The sequence below is a fragment of the Neofelis nebulosa genome, chromosome 3, assembly GCF_028018385.1.
Source record: "Neofelis nebulosa isolate mNeoNeb1 chromosome 3, mNeoNeb1.pri, whole genome shotgun sequence".
NCBI classification, from domain to species: domain Eukaryota; kingdom Metazoa; phylum Chordata; class Mammalia; order Carnivora; family Felidae; genus Neofelis; species Neofelis nebulosa.
This window is the reverse complement of record NC_080784.1, coordinates 161167324-161193328: the sequence shown is the minus strand read 5'-3', so window position 1 is coordinate 161193328 and position 26005 is coordinate 161167324. Positions and strand designations below refer to the sequence as shown.

The window sequence follows — 26005 nt, the reverse complement described above, 5'->3', positions numbered from 1 at the left end:
GTGAAATAAGTCTGTAAGACAAAGAAAAATATCACATGATTTCACTCATGTGGAATTTAAGAAACAAAACAAGCAAATTAAACAAAGAGACAAACCAAAAAATTATACTCTTAACTATAGAGAACAAACTGGTGGTTGCAAGAGGGGAAGTGGATGGGGGATGGGTGAAATAGGTGAAGGGGATAAGAATAGATCTACTGTGATGAGTAATGAGTAATTTATAGAATTATTGAATCATTATATTATATATCTGAAAGTAATATAACACTGTTAATTATGCTTGAACTAAAAAAGAAGAAAAAAATGGTCTGATTTCTGGACACCTTTTCTCTCTTCCACCTGTATATGCTCCTAGTGGTTAGTAGAGATTTCAGCTCAAAACATCTTGGGTCCCACACTCACTGAATGAAAGAAACTTGCTGTTGATTGTTTTGTGAAAGAAAAAATAAACTTCTACGGTGTTTGGCCAGTACACATTTACAGATATATTTGACACAGTGCGAAATTGATGATACTCAAAGTATGGATGCCAGACAAAGAGCATCAGCATCATTGGGGCTTGTTAGAAATGTATATTCTGGGACACCTGGGTGCCTCAGTCAGTCAAGCATCTGACTCTTGATCTCAGCAGATTGAGCCCTGCATCAGGCTCTGTGCTGACAGTGTGGAGCCTGCTTGGGATTCTCTCTCTGTCCCTCCCTTGCTCGTGCTCTCTCAAAATAAATAAATAAACTTAAAAAAAAATGCAAATTCCCTAGACCTACTGAATCAGAAACTCAGATCCAGAAATCTGTTTTCACAAGCTCTCCAGGTGATTCTAATGCATATTTAAGTTTGAAGGCCATTGCCTTCTTTATCAACTTCACTGCCACTCTAACTGATCAGACATGAGTTGTTTTTCTCCTCAACGTTGCCTTTTCTTGTTCAAACCCTCAAAGTATCCCTCAAAGTTTCTTAAATTGCTGGCTTTAATTAGGAATGGTGGCAAAAAGTTAAGAATAATGTTAGAAAACCTGGTGCAGTTGTGAAGATGTTTGGTGAGTTTGAAGTTCCTTTGAATTTTGAGAAAGAAACATCTTTGCTTAGAAACAACTTTCATACAGGGGCACCTGGGTGGCTTGGTCGGTTAAGCGTCCGACTTCGGCTCAGGTCATGATCTCACAGTTTGTGAGTTCGAGCCCCACGTCGGGCTCTGGGCTGACCGCTCAGAGCCTGGAGCCTGTTTCCGGTTCTGTGTCTGCCTCTCCCTCTGCCCCTCCCCTGTTCATGCTCTGTCTCTCTCTGTCTCAAAAATAAATAAACGTTAAAAAAAATTAAAAAAAAAAAAAAAAAAAAAAAAAAAAAAAAAAAGAAACAACTTTCATACATTCTGAATATTTTCATTACAAAAGATTTTTTTAGATTTTTTTAAAGTTCATTTGAGATAGTGGGGGAGGGACAGAGAGAGGGAGAGAGAGAGAGAATCCCCAGCAAGCTCAGCACTGTCAGCATGGAGCCCCATGTGGGGCTTGAACTGTGAGATCATAACCTGAGTTGAGGTCGGATGCTTCACCTATGGAGACACCCACGTGCCCCTGAATATTTTCATTTTTAGAAGAGTATATATCTTCAAACAGGGGTCACAAGCTACATGCCTATCAGGTAATCTTATCAAAGGAAGAAGTCTGAGTACAGGGCAGCAGCCAGTATTCAGCTACAGCTGATTGTTGAGAATGTGGGCCCAGTGTTTTCAGGTCTAAATATTTTTAAAGACAACTGGAATATTGGATTTCCATGTCAAACCTTCTGGCTTATACATGTTAGCTTACATTAAAAAAAAAAAAAAAGAAATAAAAAAGAAAAAAGCCCAAACCCCAAAACCTTTGTGTGGTCAAACATGCCTAAGTGTTGGATGTGGCCCCTAGGCTACCAGTTTTATAACCTTTGTCTTGAGGAACCAGGGAACCAGTCAGGCTGGCTGATCTTGTCTTAGTCATTAGGAGGCAAAATAACTTTTACATAAATGATGAGCTTCAGGGGAGGGAGGAATAAGAGCTCTACAAAGTAGTTGCCAAGGTAACATCTTGCTGATCAGAAAGGGACGACAATTGGGTTTTATGTAGACGCAGTGGGAGAATGAAACATAATCTTTCTCTGTATTCTTTCTCTTTAAGATCAGTGAGCAAATGGATGTGGATGCAATGCGGCTGCCTGAGATTAGCAGGAAGCAATTCTTTTCCCATTTGGAGAGACCCCAGTGAGACCTGATCACCAACCAGCAACATATGGAAGTCACACCATTAAATCTTCCAATTTGCTAGCAGCAAATCAATGGAATCTGATAGCTGCTGCCCTAAGCTAGCATCCTGGGAACTGTGGACAAGCTATTTGATACCTGAACTTCAGTGAAGGAAAGTTAAAGCTTTTTCTTAAAGCAGGGGGGGGAAAGAGATTATATTAAGCAATGAGAGAAGAGAATTGAAGTTTTATGAGAGTTGGTTGTTTAAAATTTATATTTACTTAAATCTGTTGGCAAACTGTTGGTAATTAGTATTTTGTTGTGTATTTTAACAAATTAATAAGAAAGTCTTTTATACTTTATTTCATTGAATTGAAGTTTAACTTTTTTTTTTAAATTATGAAAATAAGACATTTAGGGCCTGTCAAACATAGGCATTCTCTTCTCTCTGGGCAAGATCATACTTTGGTATATTTTCAGCACAATGAGATGGAAATTTTAGAACACCAAGAGACAGATACTTGCCTGGAGTTTTATTTTGCCTTTAATCCTTATCAAATAACCAGATATTGCCTGTACTGTCTTGGCATGCTGCCTGAAGGTGGGCTTCTTTGATTGTGTAAAGAGTTCTGGGCCATGGGGGTGACCTTGCTTACTTTGTGACAGGGAGAAATAATAGGATGTTGTGTGGCAGTCAAGCCTCTTTTTCACGTAGCCAATTTTGGACCTTTTTTTGGGAGAGATCCAACTCATGCATTTTTTGTAACTACATAGACTCTTGGACATTTGGAGTTCTCCAAATATTGGTTGTCATCTATGGTATATTGTTTTTGTTATGATGATATTGCCATCAATATCCTAGCAAGTCATTTTTGTTTACGTCTAATATAGTATTTTTGAAGGATAAATTCTTGCATATGAAAATGAAGGGTCAAAGTATATATGTATTTAAGATTTCAATGGTTATTACCTAATTGCCCTATACTGAGATTATAATAATTTATACTTCCATCCATAGCTTATGAACCTAGTTTCCTTGATACATCTGTCACATAAGGGTTATAAAAATAAATGTTCTAAGTATTCACAGTCTCAGCCTAAGGCACCTTGGGAGAATCTAGACAGCAGCTATGCACAGCTATTTGCCCAGTGAAAACCACATGGATCTCAGGCATATAGGATAACCTACAAAGAGGCAACTTGCACATGCAAATCTGTAAAGGAAGACAAAGTCTGAAGGCCATCTGGAGACAATTTATTGAGTGCTCAGCACAATGTCATGGGCACAGGTGATGATTCGAGGTGCCCGGGTAAATGTGTGGTGGTGGTGGTGGGGGGAGTCAGGGCTAGGTCTGAGGTGGGATTAGTAAGAGTAATGTATATGTGGGCAACTCAAGGCTAGAGCTCTCATGGTAGGGTTTCTTTACATTTGTACTCAAGGACATCCATTTTGCCTCACTGCTTCTTGCTGGTGCATGGAGGACATTTAGTTTCCTGCAGATCCCTTTTGCTGCCAATGCCTTTCCAGGCTAGTGGAGTGCTTGCAGTCAGCTTTCCCTCACTTAGAGCCCCAGGCTGGCCTAAACCCTCTGTTAAAGCTAAATAGTAAAGCCACAATCCGGGTTACCCAATTTTCCCCTTTGGTATTTATAAAAAGCAACACTTAAAAACCTTGAAATTTACCTAACCAACAACAAAAGCCATTGCTTTGCTAATTCCTTCCCGGAGATGGTTCTTTCTTCTCAAATAGGCCAATTTTCAGACTGGAAATCACCCCAAATCCTCAAATAGCCTGATGTTTTTCATGTGTGATTCCAGCAAATTGCTGTTTGCCTGATGCCTTGGTGGGGACTCACTTAAGAGCTAGATTTGTTACTGTATTTACTGACATTTTAACATGACGTTTTCAGCTGCTTAAATAATTATAATATTTATCAGAAAAAAGAAATCAAAGTAATGAAAGGTACCTCAAATTATTCATATCTCAACATTACAAGTCTTAATTTCCCGCCTGAAGCATGGTGAATGACTCATTTTTAAAGTCATCTCTAGCTACTGGGAGTCTATGGTGATGTATATAAATGGTGTGTAGATTGGAAAAATCAATGAATATCACATATTGTCAAGGCAGGCAGTGTAATTATAGAATAATGAGGTCAGTAAAAACATCAGACTTCAGACATCCACATTGTAATAGACAATGAGGACTAGCAAGAGGGAAGTATCTTGCTTAAAATCTTGCAGGAGCATCTCCCCCACATGTAAGATCTGCTCATACCCACCCATTGCTCTTTTTGCCCTCACAGAAGGCCTGACTAGGCCAGGAGATAGCTTCGCAGGAGCAGAGGACCATGAACTGGGCTTTGGGGGATGGGCTCTCTGGTTTTACCCCGGCTATACGCACTGAGAGAGGCCTGGGACAGCTATTGTTATTCTTGGTGGCCTAGCACTAGGTTAGCCAACCTGCAGATAGAGTGGGAAGCCCCTATAAATTGAATAAACAGAGAATGCTTACTTGATAAAAAATTACTTATTTCTTCTGATAGAAACGGCTATTATTAGAGTCACTCCTTAAGGGCTCATTAGTGTAACGATCCATTCTAATAGTTTAACTATTCCTTTTAACTGGGAAGGATAGTGCACAAATAGGAAAATAAAAATGTAAGTGTTATATCCTCCCTTCCTCTGGATCTGGTCTCATAACCCCACGTTCATTTTTATGCCTATAAGTCTTTGCTTATATTATTCTCCTGACTTGGAGAGATCTTCTCAGACTGGATAAATTTTATGATTTTCCAAGAGTCAGATCACATATCATTTCTTTCTATGATTTTCTTGATCCTTCCTCCCAAGTAGAACACCACATATACGCCTGCACAATTTGTTTGTAATCAACATAAACCTCCTCATTCTATACAGAGTGAGAAATCTTACCAACATACCTACAGAAGGATGAAGGAGGATTTGGGATCAAGGGGAAATAAGGACAGCAAAACAAATGCCTACCACCTGCTCTCGTATAGTTGGTAGAGGAGGACTACACATTTGCTCCTAAGCTTCCAGCAGCTACAGCAAAAATGGAGACACAGTGAATTATAAGACTCTGTTGTATCCATAAGACAAAAACAAATGAGCTGTTCTGAGGAGGCTCTTCCTGAATCTGAGATGTGAGAAAAACTCCATACGGACCTTAGAAAATGAACACAGGGATGTCCGGGAGGACTCTCTCAACATTCCTACATTGGATACTTATTTAATTTCATTCAGCAGTTTTTAAAATGTTGCTCGATCTAGGCAGATGAGGAGACACCAACGTATAGCTGGGTAAAAGCAGTTCTACTGAGGTATGAAAACAAGGCCATGGATTGTGTTTAGTTTTTTATAGATTTTTTAAAAAATTGAATTATGTTTCTGTGTACATGAAGGTAAAATTTAGGATATCTAAAGTAATAGATGGGCTGTTTGTCTTTTAGGTAAACCTCCATAAATTATTTATTGTAAGTTTATTTGATAAGGATTATATGACTGTGAATTCAAGGTTGCATTTTTTTTTCCCTAGCAAGAACCAAGGATGCAGATAACCTGAAGCCAATTGAGGACAGATCTGTATGGTTTGTCAATCAATCTGCCAGAATGTACCTGTATTATAGCACTTATCACTTTGTTTTATAGACATCTGTGTCCCTGGAATAACTGCATACTCTCCAAGGGCAGGAACTATTTCTTTTTTGTCTTTGCATCCCTAGCCCCTAGCATAATGCCTGAAACATAGCATTTGTATAATAGATTTTGTTGAATTGAATAAATCTCAAAGCTTCCCATTATCATCCAGTGCTAATTGATAAAAAAAGAGCCCTGAGGAGACAAAGGAGGGAAACATAGGATAGCTAAGCTCTGAGGAACGGAAAAGGCAAAGAGACAGGGAAGGGTGGGAACTTGGAGTGCAGTTTGAGAAAGCAAGTCTAGGTGAGAGGTTCCAGTGAAGAGTGGTGAGTGGGGTATCAGCTGATTAAGTGAGGGGGACCAGAAGGGATTCTGAAAGAGCAGTTGGGGTGGGAGGTAGTAAATGTTTATTGTTTCATTACATTTTGAGATAATTTGTTATATAATAGCAATAGGTAACTAATACAAGGGCAGATCCATCATTTCCAATACGGGCAGCAACTGTGTACTGGCAAACTGTGGATAGAACCATACTCACCCCTTTGCTCCTCCAACTATAGGGGCCATGGCAACTTCCTGCAGTTGCTGACCTCTAGATAATGCCTCCTTTCCCTTAGCCAGCATTTGCAACACCTTTGTCACAATTTTCCTATATTAAATCTTTTCTCTCTTAAATATCTGAATGGGGGCTGATACATCCACATAACTATTTTTCCTGAGAAAGACATAAAGGGGAGCATCACATTATTCTAAATGCAGTCATGTTTTTTTAGATGTTAAAAAATGTGATGCAACTTTTGGTTTCTTTTTTTAAAAAGCAAATAGAGGTCTGCTTCTCTGCAGGTCCTGGTTTCTGGGAAGGTCAACTTCAAAAAGTAGAGTCATCTGTACCTCCTTCCTGGGTGTAGCTGGTATATATCCCTGCCCTACAGGAAGCAAAGGCAATGCATGAGGGATTGTGGACACACAGTGGCTTCTTCATTTTCATGTGAGAGTCCATGGAAGTGAATCGCTGTATGCTCCCTGTAACTAGGATAAAATAACATGGTGCGTGTACGAGGGCAAACTCTTAACTCAGCAGGTGAACAACCATATCGACTCCATTTCCCTTGGAGACAGTCAAACTAGAAAGAAACCTGCATATCAGGCCAGAGAAGCCCTTGATGAGGCTCAAAAGAGAGGTGGCAAATTCATAACTACACAGCAAAAACCAAGTCAGAGAAAGCAAAAGCTGTAGCTTGAGAACAAAGGGAGAAAAAAGGCTAGTCAAAGAAGCCATATCTAGCCACCCACAGAACACCCAGTGAAGAAAATGAGCTACACTTCTGCCACTGGAAGGCTTGAGGGGAGGAGACATTCAGGAAAACCACAGGTGCAGAAAATTAGATAGTTTATCTGAAATAGGAAAAATACACTGAAGTGTGCTTTTGATATATGGCTGAAAGTGAGGACAAAGGCAAAACACCAACATATACTTAGCATTGGAAGAATGCCTTTTATCCAAAGATCTTAAAGCAGTTTGAGTCTATTAACTGACTTGTGAGACAGTTAAATTGTTACTTTTGTTTTTATGTGACACTTTATTCTAAGATTTGCTAATTATTTTACAACCCAAGTACGTTGGTTGTGCCCCAAACGCTCAGATACATTCGGTGCGGCCATTCCTGTTTGACACATGTGGAAACTGACTCTCAAAGAAGTTGGGTAATGTACTGAGGATCAGGGGAGGGCAGAAGATCAGAAATGAATGTTTAAAGACTGAATAAGGAATGGGGAACTCAGTGGAGACAACTCAGTTGTTTTCTTATTTTTTTTTTAAAGTTTATTTATTGAGAGACAGACAGAGACAGAGACAGAGAGAATGTGAGTGGGGGAGGGGCAGAGAGAGAGAGAGAGAGAGAGAGAGAGAGAGAGAGAGAGAAAGAGAATCCCAAACAGGCTCTGTGCTATCAGCATGGAGCCTGACGTGGGGCTCCATTTTACGAACCATGAGATCATGATCTGAGCTGAAACCAAGACTTGGATGCTTGACTGACTGAGCCACCCAAGTACCCCAACTCAGCTTTTTCAATGGCTAGTTCTTCAGGGCATCTGTGTTGGGCAGAATAATGGTCCCCCAAATGTCCATGTCCTAACCCCCTGGAAACTGTGAATAAGTTACCATATGTGGCAAGAGAGACTTTGCAGATGATTAAGGATCTTGAGATGGCAAGATTACCCTTATTATCTGGAAGGGGCCAATATAATCACAAAGGTCTTTGTAAAGGAAAGAGAAAGGCTGAAGAGTCAAAGAAGAAGACGTGATAATGGAAGCAGAGAGTGGAATGATGGGAGGCCATAAGCCAAGGACTGTGGGCAGCCTATGGAAGCTAGAAAGAGCGAGAAGCACTTTCTCCCTTAGAGTCTCCTGACAACCCACTTTACACTTCTTTCAAAACTGTAAGATAATACCTTTGTGTTGTTTTAAGCCTTTAAGTTTGTGGTCATTTGTTACAGCAGCAATGGGAGACTAATACAGTGTCTTTGAGGAATGGAGATCTGGATGATTCCCTGACACTACAGATCTGAAATTTCATTTTCTGAGTTATGAATAACACAAAGAAGTTTTTTGGGGGGCAGGAATTTTTTGGATATTTATTCACAACAATAACAGATTTAATGGTTTGAAGGAAAAGAATAATGGCAGTAATCACAATAATAGTAACGGGTAATAGTTACTGAGGCTTAATATGTGCCACATTCTGGATCAGGCTCTTGATGTGTCTTCTCTTTTGCTTCTTATAACAGCTGTAGGAGGTAATAATTATCCTCATTTTACAGTGGAGGAAGCTGAGTCTCAGAAAGGCATGCAGTTAGGGAGAGAGCTGACATTACACACCAGTTCATCTGACTCCTGACCACTACTTGAAATGGCCGTTTTAGAGACATCCTGATTTATCAAAGGGAAAGAGTGAGTCACATGTGGAAGCAGGTTATGACAGAAGGTTGATGACAGGCTTCTTTCAGGCATTGAGGAAGTGTGATGACTCTGCCTCAACCAAGGGGGAGGTTAGGGACTCCTCTTTTCCCTCTTTTCCTTCTGCCGTTCTAGCCAACCACGTTACAACATACCCATCATCAGAGGGTGAAACTTTTCCCCCACTTTTTTCTAGCCAAGAGTGATACCCTCTATTGAAATCAAGCAAGCACACTGCATAATTAATGTCTTTCCCACTAGAAGCAACTACAGGCAGGCAGAGGCTCTGGGGCTTCAGGTTACATGAGTGGTAGGGGGGCTTCAGTGAGTGGGATCTGGAGGATTTGAGATGAGACAACCACAGTCTTTTTAAAATGTTTATTTATTTTGAGAGAGACAGAGAGAGAGAGAGAGAGAAGAGGAGAGGAGAGGTTTAGAGCATGAGCAGGGGAGGGGCAGAGACAGAGAGAGAGAAAGAGAACCCTAAGCAGGCTTCATGCTGTCAGCATAGAGTGTGACATGGAGCTTGAACCCACAAAACAGTAAGACCACGACCTGAGCCAAAACCAAGAGCTGGACACCCAACTGACAGAGCCACCCAGGCACCCCGAGAGGACCACAGTCTTAATGAGATGTTGCTGGAACTAGCATAACCAAGTTTGGTATCAGTTAGAACTGAAATAATTCAAAATGTTATAGGCAGTATTGTAAAACAGACATTTATAATAATCCCTACTTCATAGGGTAGTTGTGTGAATTGACTTAATAAATGTAAAGTGCTCTGAACAGTGCTATAAAAAAGTGTAACTGTTACTTTGCTGCACCCAGCACTGCAACTACTCCTGCTGCTATGATTATCACCATTGCATCCATTACTACTCCGCCGTTGCCCCCACTACTGCTCTGTTACCACCACCACCACTGCTACCGTCACTACTACAGTATCACTCCTACTATTGCTGTTACTATCACCACTGCTACCATTACTATTAAATCATTGCTCTTACTACTGCTTTATTACTGCAATTACCACTGCCATGATTACTACTATACTGCTGCTACTGCCACCACTATGATTACTACTCTTCCGTTGCTATGATTATTACTATCACAGTTACTCTTACTACTATTACTATTGACTACCTCTGATACCATCACTATTATTTCAAATACTCCCATTATTGCTATTACTACTACTGTTACTACAACAATTACAATCACTACCACTACCTTTATAATAAATATGCAACATGGACATATGTACCTTCAAAAAGGCATGGCTAGAGCAAATCTTCAAGTCATCCGGGGTTTTCCTGGCAATACCTCCTCGTCTGGTTCTTTTCTTTGGGTTATTGCCATCCTTTGGTTACTGTCAGGCTTGGACAAAGTGGCTGTCATTGCCCTGAGCTCTCTGAGGTAGCAACTCTGCTTGCTTCACTAATCCTTGTCAGTGACAAATACTCCTCAAATCCATTCCCAATGGCCCTTTGAAGTGGACAAACAACTCCACAGCCATGAAATATCATGTTTTATATAGAAGGCACTGTGTCAAATGTCATCAGTAGCTCAGCCATGGGGCTGCTGATCTCAGACTAATTCAGATAGTTTGGGGATAGTAATAAGAACTAACATTTATCTAGTGCTTATCAGGTCTTATCAAGTGCTTTTCGAGGCACTAAACACAGATTGACTTATTTAACCATCCACTAAACTTTATGAGGTGGTTCCTATTATTAACCACATTTTACAAATGAGAACGCTGAGGCTTAGAGAAATTAAGACACTTGTTCAAGACAACACAGTAAGTGGGAGAGTTCGGATTTGAACTCAGGCAGTCTGATTCCACGGAAGATGCTGCTAGCCACCACAAACCAACACACTGGCTTCACTGTACACAACATTTTAGTCAAAGGAGATCAAGGCCTAGTGAAGACAGCTGTTCATAGTAGTTGCCTAATAAATGCTAGACCAGCAAATAAATGAATTAACAATGAGTGGAAGAATGAGAATAACCTAACCTGTTGTTTGTGTGAGTAAAGAGAGGAGGCAGCATTTTGAGTGTTCTAAACCAAAGGGACAACTCAGCTATTGGTAAAACAGATTGGCAAGAGAGTTACAGAGGTCAAGAAGAAACTGATGAGGAGGGGCATAAAGATACCTGCTTTCCTGGAGATCTACTGAATTTGTCACTAGGTTTTCACACTGTGAGGATTTTCCTGGGCTTCCTGGGTCTACTGGTGGCTGGGCAAGAGGAAGCTTGAATGGTGGGAGGCAGGAGGACTTCTGGACGCTTGACTGGTCCTTGGGCCTGCATGGAATGATGCATGATGTGGTTCCATCCCCCACAACAAATCAGCACCTTTCTCTGATGTGGAGAATGATTTGTTTGCTTTTCTTATGTATAAAAATTGTAGGCCATAGAATTTTAATGCTGAAAAACTCCTTAAAGCTCAACCCCATTCATTTTACTGATTAGGAAAGTGAGTTACAAGGGGTCATGTAACTTGACAAGGCCACAAAACTAGCGAGGGGCAAATTGCCCTGATTTTCCAGGCGCTAACCACACCTTTAATTATGGTTTGTTAGTCTGCCCCAGTCTGGTGACAGTCCCTTTTGTCAACTTAAATGCCTTGGTGTTTCAGAAAAAGGGTTGGCTTGAACCAGGGCCACAGGCATACTTTGCCTTTCATAATACTGGATACAACAAAGATCTAATTAGCTAATTAATCTACACTGTATTCCCTTGATACAAGGTCATACAACTTTCATCTTTAAGATGGACAAACTAAGGTAGTTTGCATTTTCCTTCATTTAATATTTAAAACCTCTTTATAAGAGGAAGTGGCCCCAAAGAATTCTATTTGCACTTATATTAATATCATTTAATTAAAAACATTTTTCAGCATTATAACAAATAGAACTACCTTAGCTATAATATATGCTCTTTTAGCAGTGAAATTTTGCCTCTTTACATAGTTAACAAATGTGAGCATCATAAGATTGTAATAAATTATTTAGAGGGTATTTACTTTTAATTATTATTTTCTCAATAAATTCTAAAATTCAATTCCAAAGAAACTAAGATGACTTAGTTACATACAAATGTTTCACACTGGACTCATTTTGGCTTTCTGGAAGTGACTATGTTACTTTACTAAAAATTTCTTTTGCTTTTCATAAGGGAGAAAGCACTGTGTCATTTAATCACTCACTCTGTCCTGCCTAGCATGTTAACTTCTTCATAATTATACTTTACCATAGTTCCTCCTCCTGAATAGAAAATATCAAATCTTCTCTCCAAATCTTCACTGTAATTATTACTCCTATCTGACACAAAACAGTGATTAAAGTAACTCATGTCTGGAGCCAATTTGATATATGACAATAAAAATTTCTTGTCAAATTCCAATGTGATCTGGGTGATTTAGGTATATAAATCATCTATTATTGATTTTTCCTACTTTGATAATTCAGCACTACTTGTCTTGGGGTTTTCCTTAGCTCGAAGGGGGAAAAAAATGCCATTTTGTTCTTACTGTCACCAAACATTTTTAAGTGACCATTCTGTACAAGTCATATAAGATTCTATAGTATTATAATCCAGGTAAGCAATCTACTTCTAATAGCTTTGAATTGTGGATGGGCACACACATTTTTGTTGGTTCAATGGCTTACAATTTAACCTGATCCCAAGACTTTGTCTATTCCCTTTCTCTTATATTTCTCTCTTCCATTATTCTACTATTTGATTCTTGTGGGATTGATAGGAATTAGCACAGAAAATGGAACTCAAGTGTCTGCTTTGAGGCCCTTTTCTTCCTTCATGGAGTTCATAGCAGAGAAAAAGGTAGCTCCAGGATTCCTTTTCTTTGTGACCTCAATAAGGGGCCACTATTATTTTTCCATTTCATAGATGGAGATATGAAGACAGAATCAGCTTGGGGACATGCTTCAGGTTGCACAGTGAATCAAGGCTGCAGTCAAGAGGAGCAAAACATAGGAATGAAAGTTGATTAAATAAATAACCTCATTGCCTCATACACAGCTTTAGCTGAAAATGCTAATAAAACTCAAGGAGGGTTTAAGTAAAGTTGTGCATGACAGAGCATTAGTAGGAATTTAAGGACATTTAGGAGTTGCTTCCAAGCTTGTGAAGCCATGATTATGGAGGAAGTTGCAATTCCTTCCTACAAAATGTCTCTTGGTACTGTTTTCAGACAGTTGGTCTAAGCCAGCATGGCAATTCTTATTTTGTTATGTTTCCCAAAACCCCTTTTGGTGTTTTATCTACTGGAGCGTTCATTTGAGACAAACAGCTTATGTACTCTTTCTGGCCAAGCAGAAACTAGAATGAATGAGAACATTGCCTAAGAAAATCTGTCCTCCTGATTTCCCACATGAAACTGGCTGGAGAGTCACTGTTCCCATGACAGGGCCTTCTGCAGGCTCCACCAATACTTGTCAACTGCCTGGCCTGTCATGGGGATGGTGGCAGCTGTTGCTTCCACTTCTTCAAAATAAAAACTGAGAATAAGTATATTTAAAAAGTGTGTCCCTCCTAGTTCATCTTCCCAGCTGTTTTCCTTGTGGAATGAGATTAGTGGTGTAAGTGAGATATTTTCTGAACTTCACTGAAATCCAGACTTGCCTAGTCAGTGGCTTCACCTATTTATTTTTATTTACCTATATTTTTATTTATACATTTTTCTTATTTTTTTGAACATTTACTATATGCTAAGGACAATGCAAAAAGCTTTATATTATTTCTTAGTCAATTCAGGTTGCTATAACAAGATACCATAGACTGGGTGGCTTAAATAGAAGTTTATTTTTCATGGTTCTGGAAGCTGGGAGGTTCAAGATCAGGGTGTCAGCAGAGTCTGTGTCTGGTGAGGATCCTCTTCCTGTATCCTCACATGACAGAGAGAGTGAGTTCTAGTCTCTTTCTCTTCTTATAAGTGTCCTCATAACTTTAAAAGGTAATATCATCATGGGGGTTCCACTGTCATGACCTCATCTAAACTTAATTACCTCCCAAAGGCCCCAGATCCTAATGTCACCAAACTGGGAATTAGGATTTCAACATTTGGATTCTTTTGAGACACAAACATGCAGTCCATAACACATGTACTATTTTATCTCAAACAGCCCTACAAAGTGGGTGTTATTACCCACAGATGACAATACTAGATTTAAGCGACTTGCAGAGGTCACTCAGCTGGGTGGCATACTCAGGTCTGGCTGACTCCAGGTTCTATGTTCCTAGTCAGGATGCTCCATGCCCCCAGCAGGGGACTTTACTTAATAGTCTATAGTCTTGCAGAGTTGAACCTCTTCAGTGGTCTTTGCAGATGCACCTTGAAAATGAGTTCTTAAAGGGCCATTGGCACTTACAGTTTTTGTATACTTCCTAGAGACTGGTGGTAATGACGTAGGCTTTCTGTCGTAACAAAAGAATACGGTCTCACACATATGGTGGCAATACTAAAAGTGCAAGAGAAAGTGTTCATTTTCCATATGCTTCTTCACATCAGAGATATGAATAATAAGATATAAAATAGGAACCTTAAATAATAATGAGTTTTTTGGAAAGAATATTTTTTTCTCTTAGGATGTCTCCAATTCTGGGCCTCAGGCTCACATTTACAGAAATTTCACAATGATGGGTATCAGTTGATGCTTTCGGTTATAAGTAACTGAAAACAACTCTGACTCTAAAGCAAATAAGGGCAGTGGTGGTTGGGAGGTCATGTTTGGAAAATGAACAAGAACGAGAGAGTCAAGAAACAAGAGAATCTGGTCATGCCTCTGTGTGGTCAAACTGCTGCTGTGAGTACATTTAACCAACCCTTTGTCTTTGCTTCATTTGCTCAAAATTCAAGTGAGTGAAAGCATCTGACAGGTTGAGCCTTGATTGTGTGCCAGCACTGCCTACTAAGGAATGGGGAGAGAAAGGATTGAGTCTCTGTAGCTTCCTCTGTGGGAGCCTGTGGGAACCCTCTAAGCCTATGCTCAAGGAGATAGATATTCCTTAAAGCCAGGAAAGGGGTAGGTTGGATGCTAGACTGCCATTAAAAAATCCCCACAAAAAACATTAAGAAGTCAAAGAAGACAAATGACTACAATGGAAAAAAAAAATCCGATGGCCAGTCCAGTGTATTTTTTCAGCACTGTTTTTTAAAAATATTAATTAGTATTCCTAACAGTGTTCTGAATCTATAGCCCTCCCTTTTGTTCTTTCTTAAACACACACTTTTTAGGTTAGCAATTGCCCTAGTATTGCCAACATTTTATACTGAGCCTATACAGTCACTGCTAACGCATATAGTGAGAATTGGATTCAGAAGATTGATGTCCTCTTCAGGCTGCAGACCATCTGATTACTGGATCTCCTCTGGGCAATGAAGCTGCCTCCTTTTTCTCCTCTCTCGACCGTCAAGCTTGCACCACAGTAATAATATTTAATAAGAACAGCAGTAAAACTATGTCATTGCTTCTCTGATGGTCAGAGTGAACGCAGCTCCAAATAAAACAGGAGTGATTGTCATACAGATAATACAGTTGTTTTAGTTCTTTCACCTTGAGAAAGGATGAGGTAGCCTGAATGTTGATTGATGCTTGTCTCTCACAGCCTACTGGAATAATACATTGGGTGTTTGGGTGAAATTGTGAGGTGCACTTGATCATGTATTAAACATTCGTGAGCTATTTGATGCTGCACATTCTGAGTGGATCTTGAAAAACAACCCTGAACTAGTAAGTTCAGGATAAAGGAAATAAAGCCTTTGTATTTTTTCCTGTTCTACCTGAATCAGGTGACTCTTTCTGAGGCTATCTAACCACTTTGCCACATTTATCTGCCTTTTTCACATGTCATCCCAGAATAAATAATGTAGAGTATATTATACAGGGGAACCTCATTTAAAAGAAACTTCTATGTATAGAAATCTGGATTTATGAAACAGAAAAATTGTGGTGAGGTTATTTACATTAGCAAATAACTTTCTTTTTGGTTTTACAAAAGGATTCACATTAGGATTCTTTAAATATCAAAATCCCATACTAGATTAAGATTGTGACTGAAACCCTCTCTCAGAAATATGTCTATTAGGGGGGCGCCTGGGTGGCGCAGTCGGTTAAGCGTCCGACTTCAGCCAGGTCACGATCTCGCGGTCCGTGAGTTCGAGCCCCGCATCAGGCTCTGGGCTGATGGCTCGGAGCCTGGAGCCTGTTTCCGATTCTGTGTCTCCCTCTCTCTCTGCCCCTCCCCCGTTCATGCTCTGTCTCTGTCCCAAAAATAAATAAAAAACATTAAAAAAAAAATTAAAAAAAAAAAAAAAAAGAAATATGTCTATTAGGAAAACAAGCCATGTTTTATGTCATCTAATTTTATAACTGAAGAACTGAGAATAATACAGGAAAAAAGCCATAGAAACTTTTTGTAGCTCTAGAGAGAATACAGGATACCTGATTTTCATTTCCTTACTCTTCTAGAAAGAGAATAGCTTCCATGGAAATAAAAACTGGGACCTTTTTTTTCCCCAAAAGGCTGGAAGATTCCTGCATTAAGTCATGACATTATCATAAGGTCATTCTACTATTAATGGTGACATTTTCAAACTATGTTGTGAATAACTCATTGATGGTTTGGATTTTCTGGTTTGGAAAAAAGAATTTTAGAAAGTATGATTTCTAAAAATAAAATACATGCCAAGGAAATACTGTGTTAAGATACCATATTTGTTATTCAGGGAAAGGCATTTCACTGTAATCTTTCTGAACCTTAGTTCCCTTACCAACAAGATAAAAATTTTAAAAATTGAGATATATCTGATATATAACATTATATTAGTTTTGGGTGCACTACATAATGATTTGATATTTGTATATATTGTGAAGTGATCACCACAATAAATCTACTTAACATCCAAAATGAAGGTTTTGAACTAGATAATCTGAGGTTTTTTATAGCCTCCAAATTTGCTACTTAGTTCTTTATAAGAGTAACATAAATCCTGATTCCAAGATTCTATCCCCTTTCCTTTGCTTAATTCATATTCTATGTTAAATCACTGATCTATTCTACACTTTATCTTCTAATCTTATAAACATACTTAGTTGGTGTTTTTAAAGTCTGTGTCCAGATTTACAGCTCATTAGAGGTCTGAAGAACTGCAAAAGAATGTTAGGTGTACCCAGATACTGTTCTTCTATTTTAATGAGGAAAAAAATCTTAGTTTCTTACACAGCAAAGGTGCAAAAAAAAAAAAAAAAAAAAAAAAAATTTAAGGGAGGAAATCTGAAAGAGCCAATGGGCAGAAACTCCCCTCTGGTAAGGATCTTGCAGCTGTGGTGGTTCATCATTATCATGAATAAGCCCTGAGTCTGGTGTGTTAAAGTAAGATCACCTGGTTATGTGGGACAATGAAACATGGACATGGAAGCAACAGCCCTCAGACAATTGCTGCTTGTCAAAGCCAATTGATGGTCAGTTCTGAATCCTGAAGATCAATTTCAGTCAAGCAATGATCAACACAGGATTTTCCACACAGCCTTGAGCAATGACTCCTGATGCTAACCACCTAGACTTTGGCCGAACTTCACAGGTTAAGGGCACAGTCCTCCACAAGACCGCAGCCACCACTCAGTCTCAGGGCTTCCCAAGCCATGCTGATTTCTGACCAATTGGCTACAAATTTGGGATACTTGGCTAGAATGACTCAGAACTCAGGAAGTAGCACACTTACAATTAAAATCATAACGTGGCAAACGAAGAGACTCAAAAGCATGAGGTGTCCTTTCCTGGTAGAGTTAAGATGCATCAATCTCAGTTCCTCGATGTGTAACATAAAGATACTGTCTCTGTAGTTTCTATTGGGGCTTCATTAAATATGCACGAAAGACACTTCTATTACTCTGGAAATTCCAAGGATTTAGAGGCTGCCTTCCAGGAACTCAGAACAAAGGCCATCCAAATTTTTGTCGTTAGAACACCTTGCTTTTGTCTGTCATGCAGTCTTTGTAAGGAGTACAAGTTGCTAATTCTATCTCGGACAGGGGCTTGAGGAATGGGTGAGGTCATTAATTGGGTTAGACACCGAGTAGCAGACTGGCTCACAGCACTAGGCTGTTTGCCGTTGCTGTGACCTCAGAGTTCAGCAGAAGTCGATTCAGAGCCCCAGGAAGCCCGCTCACAGACCCTGCCTCCTGACCTGCAGGGCTAAACATCTAGGGCTGCACTTGCGCAGTTCATTGCCCCACGGCGCCTCAGGGGGTCCCGCCCCTGCTCTTCCGGTGGGCCAGAGCACAATGCCCAAACCTAAACGAGTCCCTGTGGTGAACCCTGGCAGCACTGACTTCGACAGGGGTGCGAGGTGCGCGGCCAAGTGGGGAGGTGTCCGTCAGGACTGGGATTTACCTGAAAAGTGGCTTGAACCAGAACCCACGCCAATTCATCTAGAGGAAGTGGCCTCTGGCAACTGGGTGTTTCTCATCCCCGGACGCGCAGATAGCCCCGCACAACTCCTGAGATCTCGCGAGATCGACCTGCCTCTGGGGAGAGTAGGCGGTAGTGTCCTGGGACTGCTTGCTCTCGACCTCCTAGACTACCCCGACGGTAATGGTATCGTAACCCAACCAATTTCTGCCTCAGTATCTGGACTCGGCCTTCTGCCCGTTCCCGCACCTAGTTTTAGCCACGAGGTGAACGCCCCAAAGGCTTCAGCCATGTCCTGCTTCCCTTCCTGGGACACCTCGCATTTTACCCACCTAGACGAGGCTTGGGAGCATCCCCCATGGTGTTTGCAAGGGAACATTTCCCTAATCAAGGGGCTTAGGCGAAGAGGCCAGCTGCTCTACTGCAGAGTCCTGGCACTGGGCTGAGTCAGAGCAATGTTCTGAGGCTGTGCTTTGTGGAAAGGCCCCAGGGGCAACTTCTGGGCCCCTGGCTGCTGCCAGGCCCTGCCAGGAGGGATAACGGGCCCCTAGGGTGATGGAGTGGTGTGTTTTGGTTGCTGCGGCCTGGTACCCTGGCAGATTTCAGATTGGCACCACAGGAGCCCGTGCTCAGATTCTCTGTTAAACTGCTTGGCTTTATCCTGGTTCCACCAGTTGCTGGCTGATGATCCTGGTCAAGTTGCTTAACTTTTCGAAGCTTCAATTTCTTTGTCAGTAAGGTGATAGTTTACCATGATGAACTGTTAATGCCTATAAGGTGTTGAGCACAGTACCGAGCTCCGATAAACTCAGGGTTTGTCATTTTTGGACTTTTGAATTACCATTGGATATTACTAAATGTTTACTTGTTAAAGGTGGTATATTTTAAATATCTCCTTTAGGTGGTATAGTTTAAATTTCTCCAGGTCAGTGGTTTTATCCGTTTAGAAGTTGATGCCTTTGTTAAAAGAAAATCTTTCACAAAATCCTAATCTATAAAGCAGATAAATTCTATGCAGAGCTGGGCTCTTCTAGTTGAAGAGAGTCTTGCTCATCTAGCCACCCTCTTATTTCCAGGATATTGAGCTATGTTGATGAAGTTGTTTGAAAACTGGTGTAGACTACTTCTAGTCTCCCTCCCTGCCAGTGTCCTCCCAGCCAGCTTCTGTAATAGGGTGAACAGAAGCACTTCTGTACAGTGTCAAAGTCAGGCTCTAATTTTCTTATTTCAGTTTCTCCATAAGCAAAATGGAGAGAATAATGCTGGCTTTGTTGTGACAGTGAATTTTATGTTGTCTGTAAACTATTTTGAGTCTTTATAGATCAGTTTTAAGGACAAAGGTCCTTGCTATCTCTAATTTCTAGTTCACTTAAAAAATCTGGTGTTCTGAACATACTACTTAAAAATGGGTCAAACCCTTATTCTGTGTAATCTTAAGATAAGGTGGCAGCAATGACTTAATCATCAGGGAAAAAATGTGCTCTACTTAATTGAGAAGAGAGAGTTTTGATTTAGAGTTATTCAGAGAGTGTACAGAAACAGCGGAGAGAAGGATATGTGTGGCAGCTTCTATACAAAGCTGTTTATGGACCTGGGTTATAACTGGGTCATTCTGGTCCTTCTTGTAATTTAATGTCCTTTGCTGAAGCCTGGGACAGATCCTTACTAGGGTTCCCTGTCCCAGTATGACTAGTTTCATAGCCAGGCCTAATGTAATCATTCTACACTGCAGTAATGGGAGGTGAGAAGGCATGGCTGTTAACAGCATGGGCTCTGCTGTTAGTCTGGAGTTTGGTCCTGTTTCCATCACATTACCAGAGAAAAGTCTAATTTATTTGAGCATTGCAAGAATGGAAGTAATAACACCAATTTCAAAGGTTTGCTGTAAAGATTACATGAGATAATATATAGAAAGCACAATTCCTGATACATGGTAAATGATAGCTATTTTAAACATCAGTATTTTTTATTACTTTTAAGCCTTTTTTTTGTTGAGGTATAAGTGACATAATGTTAGTTTTACATATACAATGTAATAACTGTATATATTACAAAATGATCACCAAAGTAAGTACAGTTAACATCCATTGTCATGCATAGTTACAAATTTTTTTTTCTTACAATGAGAATTTTCAGGATCCACTATCCATATTTCATTTCAGATCCATATTTCAAATATGCAGTTTAGTATTATTAACTATAGTCACCATGCTGTATATTACTATTCCCATGGCCACTCATTTTATAACTGGAAATTTGTACTTTTTAACCCTCTCCCACTTATTCCCCTCACCCCACTCCAGGCAATCATAATCTATTCTCTATATTCATGAACTTGGTTCCACATATAAGTGAGATCATCCCTTTTTCTGTTTGATTTATTTTGCTTAGCATAATACCCTCCAAGTCTATCCATGTTGTCTCAAATGGCAAGATTTCATTCTTTTTAATGGCTGAATAGTATTCCATGTGTATGTGTATTATATATATATATGTGTGTATGTGTAATATATATATATATATATATATATATATAATATAGTATATATACCACACACACACACACACACACACACACCCACCATATTCTTCATTTATTCATCCATAGATAGACATTTAGATTGTTTCCATGTCTTGGCTATGGTAAATAATGCTGCAGTGGATGTGGGGGATCTTTATGAGTTTGTGTTTTCGTTTTCTTTGGATACATACTGAGAAGTGGAATTGCTGGATCATGTGGTAGTTCTATTTGTAATTTTTTGAGGAACCTTCATACTGCTTTCCATAGTGGCTGCATAAATTTACATTCCTACCAACAGTGCACAAAGGTTCCCTTTTCTCCTCATCCTTACCAACACTTGTTATTTCTTGTCTTTTTGATAATAGGCATTCTGACTGGTAGGAAGTGATATCTCATTATGGTTTTGATTTGCATCTCCCCCACGATTTAGTGATATTGAGCATCTTTTCATGTGCGTGCTATCTGTATGACTTTGGAAAATATCTATTCAGATGCTCTGGCCATTTTTTAAAATCAGATTTTTTTTTTGATATTGAGTTGTATGAATTCTTTATATATTTTGGGTACTAACCCATTATTAGATATATGATATGTGAATATTTTCTCTCATTTGGTAGGTTGCCTTTTCATTTTGTTGACGGTTTTCTTTGCTGTGCAGAAGCTTTTTAGTTTGATGTAGTCCTACCAGTTTATTTTTGTGTTTGTTGCCATTACTTTTGCTATCAGATCCAAAAAAATCATCACTAAGACTGATTTCAAGGGGCTTACTGTCTATGTTTTCTTGTAGGAGTTTTATCGTTTCAAGTCTTACATTCCAGTCTTTAAGCCACTTTGAGTTGATTTTTGTGTATAGTGTGAAATAGTGGTCCAGTTGTATTCTATTGCATGTGGCTGTCCAGTTTTCCCAATACCATTCAATGAAGACATTGTCCTTTCCCATTATATATTCTTGGCTCCTTTATTGTAAATTAATTGGCCATATATGTGTGAGTTTATTTTTGGGCTATTTTCTGTTCCATTGATCTGTGTGTCTGTTTTTATGCCAACACCATCCTGTTACGATTACTATAGCTTTGGAATATAGTTTGAAATCAAGAAATGTGATACTGATTATTATTAATTTTAACTTTGTTATTATAGGTTATAAATATCTGCCCATCTATATCTTTGACCCTGATCTAAAATTCTAAGTCCTAAAATCATCAACAAGCTAAAACTTGGGAGGTAATGCCTTTTTGCAATTGGAAAGTGAGGAGACATTTTGACTTACTCAAAGGTATTCTAGGAGTCCTTATTATTTAAGTCTTCATTATCTGGGCTCTTGCATTTATGAGCTTTCATGTGGGTAACAGAGCTCCTTATGCTCCTCCCAAAATGAAATGACCACTTACTGTATTAATCCCCCATTTCAATATCTTTGGGAAGGATTAGCTTTTATCTCTGCTCATCTTATCAACATTTTAAAAAACTGGTCTCTTGCTGATTGCCTCATGTTGTTAACTTCAGACAATACAATACAATAAAATGACAAGGAAAACTAGTTGCAGAGTAAAATTGCAAATCATATAAAGGATTTGGGATTTCTTGAAGGTGACTAAATTAATATTGGAGAACTGCTGAATCAGTCATTAATTCAACAAATATTTATTGGGCACCTTCCCCGTAGCAGTACCAGGTAGGTATTGGAGACTAGGCCTGAATAAGACAGATGAAAATCCTAGCCCTCATGGACCTGACACCAAATTTACACAGAACCAATGACAAATGGATCTGGCAGAGTTGAATCAGTCAAAAATCAGAAGAGAAAATCAACAAAGAAGATGACATGATAGACACTTTTGGTAATTTTAAAACATGTCCACAAATTCTTTGATACTTCTCCCATAAAAGGTAGATCTTTATGCCTCTTCTCTTGAAATAGAGTGGCTTTAGAGATTTACTTCAAAGGAATAGAACATGGCAGAACAGTGATACTGTGTCACTTTCCAGCTTAGGTTGTAAAAAGTGATGTGGCTTCAGCCTTCTCTCTCAGGGGCCCTGAGGTGCCATGTGTAAAATGCAGTCACCTGAAGCCACTATGTTGGATAGACCATGTGTTGAGACCAGGGAGAGAGAGAGAAAGAAGCCTGAGGAGTCTGTGCTGTTTTGGCTTCCAGCGGAGTCTTCCCAGCCCAGGTGCCAAACATATGAATGGCAGGCTGGCAGATGATCCTAGCCCCCAGTCTTTGCTCCAGCGGATGACAAGTGGAGCAGTGACAAGCTGTCCCCATTGTGCCCTGCTCAGATTGCTTATTAAGGAGTCCACCATTTAAGATTTGTTACTGAGCTGCTTCTGCACTAATGTAGTAGCTAGGTAGAGAAGAGAGCATTTTCACAGAATATGGTATTTAGCAGAGGGAGAATGTATTAAGGTAGGTGTTGTTATTTTAAGCCACTAAATTTTGGGAGTAATCTGTTGCATAGCTGTAATAACTAGAAGAATGCCTCAAAAGAAACTGATATGAATATCAAAGGAAAATAGAGACCCATGAGAAAACTGAAGGAACCTTTGCATATTTTTTGCAAAAATAACCACCCTCTTTACGATCATTCTGTAGAAGTCAAATGGGAATTTATCAGTCTTAAATTGGGTTGTCATTTAGTTCTTTCGGGGGGAACATAAATGAAAAAACTCCTCCACATCATGATTTAATATTTAAAGATATTTACAACCTACATTCTGTTAAATGTAAGATATAATACACATATTCTCTTAATACATACTTTCATTTTTCTAAATAAAGTCCTTTCAGGCCCTCCCTGCCCACTATGACTTATTTCTCAGATTTGTTCTCTACATTAAGTAGAGTCATGTTAAAGCAGTCTTTTCTCACCTTTTTTTCTCAGGACATCCTACAGCAGTAACAACAAAGGGAGTGGGACTAATGAGGCATTCGATTTATTATGATTGTAACACAGTGGTTTTCCTTCAGTGTTCTCTCAGAAAGTATGGAGCATTTTCTTATATCAACCTGAGACATAAACCGTGAATCAGTTAAAAGGAGGAAGAGGACATGTAGAGGCATTGTTGTATGTAGTTGTCCTAGAGATGTGATGGTCTTATCAGAGGGTGCTATAAACCTAAACCAATCCTTTCTGAAGGTTCCTGAAACAAAGGGTCTCTGATTGGACTGTCCTTCAATTGGTTACGAAGGCCTTGCCTTACATCAGACTGTAACAACATAATTCACGGTTCATTAGGAAAAGCTTTCACCTTGACAACCAAGATGCGTGAGTATCTCTAAGAGGGTGCCACACAGAGAATAAGGGTTAACCATTTAAGTTTTGGTACTGAGCTGCTTAGAGTTTTTGTTTTGCAGTTGGGATCTCTTAGGATGAGCCTGGCATTTTTGTATTGATTGCCTTCTGAACTAATGTAGTTGGGTAGGAGAGAGAATTTTTGCAGAATGTAGAATTTAGCAAAGGGAGAATGTATTATACCGGCTGTGTTTCCTTGCCTCTGGGCATGGTTTGCTCCTTGAAGGTTAGAGCCAAGGGGATTCTTTATCTTCCAACATTTTCATTTAGGGCAATCAAACACCACAATTTGCAGTCTTCAGCTTTAGGGAATCTCAGACTTCAATAAAGAGGATGGTATTTTATTATCTCCTCAGGTTGTTTTCAGAACTTTGAAAAAAATCACACAAACACTTCTACTGACTGGATGACTATAACAGGGCAGAACAAACCACTCGAGTCTAGTTTCACTTAGGAAAGCAATTTTCATTGCTCGAGACACTTGTAGTAAGGGTACTACTACAAGTAAGATTTTGGATTTCTTAGAAACCTCTTAAGTAGCCAGCACTTCCATTTTATTGAGTGCACAGAGAGGGGAAGTGGCAAGTCAAAGAATTGTTCATAGTATACAAATGGAGGGCTCCAGAACTTTGTTTTTCAAGCTGGTATTGGCCAGGGCAAACCTGATCTACCCACTATGAAATTTTTTTCCCTTCAAAAATAAATCTACCTCTGAAATCTTGGGTGAATGTAGGGAGATCTACTGTTGTGCCTAAATGTGGAGTCAAAGGTGTTGGTCCTAGCCGCAGCTCTCTGAATGCTACATGACTGTACTTGAGCCATTCAACCTGTTGAGTCTTAGTTTCCACATCTCTAAAGTAGGGGCAAGTAATAACTTCTTTGCTGCTAGGATCAGAAGTTTCCATGAGGTAGCTTGTGTAGTGGCCACAGACAGTACCTGGCATATAGGAGATGCTCCATGAGTATTAATTAGCAGCCTACATACTCCTTTGAGACTCACCTTTCTTATCTTTATCATCACTTCAGGAGGCTGTGAGGATCAGATGTGTGTGAAAGGGAAACTGATGCAAGAGACAAATATAAGGCATGTAACTGTTCACTTCTATCTAGAAAGTAGGAAGGGTGTCAGTAAAGACCATGGAAAGAGTGCCCTAAATGAGCAGTCTTTGAGATGATCTATACAATAGCCACGAGCTAGATCTCTGGAAGAGTCGTCATCAGGCTATTAGGACTTGGGCTTAAGGGCTTATGTTCTCACCACAAACGTGGGTCTTACTTTTTACCCTTAGAGTAGAAGGGAACAGTACTGTCATTCTACAGAAGTAGGCTTATCATTCTTGGGCCCGTAGCAGGTTGGTAGTCTTCATGTGAACACTGGGCAGAATTTGGGCTCTTGTGCCCAATTTACCTGGTGCAGTCCAGCCTCATTCAGTGAGCCCCAAGATGGCCAATGCATCTTTGCCCAGAGGCTGATAAGAGCAGTGAGGGTGAGATGCAGAGCAGGGAATGCTTCAGGAGACTCAGGTGGGAAAATGCCAAGTCATAAACCAGGTGCAACTGAAATGCTTCTTCATGTGACAATATGGCTTGGCTTTCTTTCTTTCTTTCTTTCTTTCTTTCTTTCTTTCTTTCTTTCTTTCTTTCTTTCTTTCTTTCTTTCTTTCAAGTTTATTTATTTTGAGAGAGAGAAAGAGAGAGCATGCACATGCATGAGCAGGGGAGGGGCAGAGAGAAAGGGAGAGAGAGAGACAATCCCAAGCAAGCCCTGCACTGTCAGTACTCATGAACTGTGAGATCATGACCTGAGCCGAAACCAAGAGTCTGACGCTTAACTGACTGAGCCACCCAGGTGCCCCTGACATTTTAGCTTTTCTAGACAGTACCCTACTCCTACCTGTTACATGCTTAAGTGAT

The 26005-nt window shown here is 39.7% G+C and overlaps 1 long non-coding RNA gene across 1 annotated transcript in view; it reads left to right on the top strand.

The window, feature by feature from the left end:
• The first annotated feature begins 17997 nt into the window (after positions 1-17997).
• The window catches only part of LOC131506205 (uncharacterized), a 32539-nt gene continuing 24531 nt past the window's right edge, over positions 17998-26005 (top strand). The window contains exon 1 of the long non-coding RNA XR_009258791.1: positions 17998-18453. This is a non-coding gene — a long non-coding RNA (uncharacterized LOC131506205). The remainder of the gene's footprint in view (positions 18454-26005) is intronic.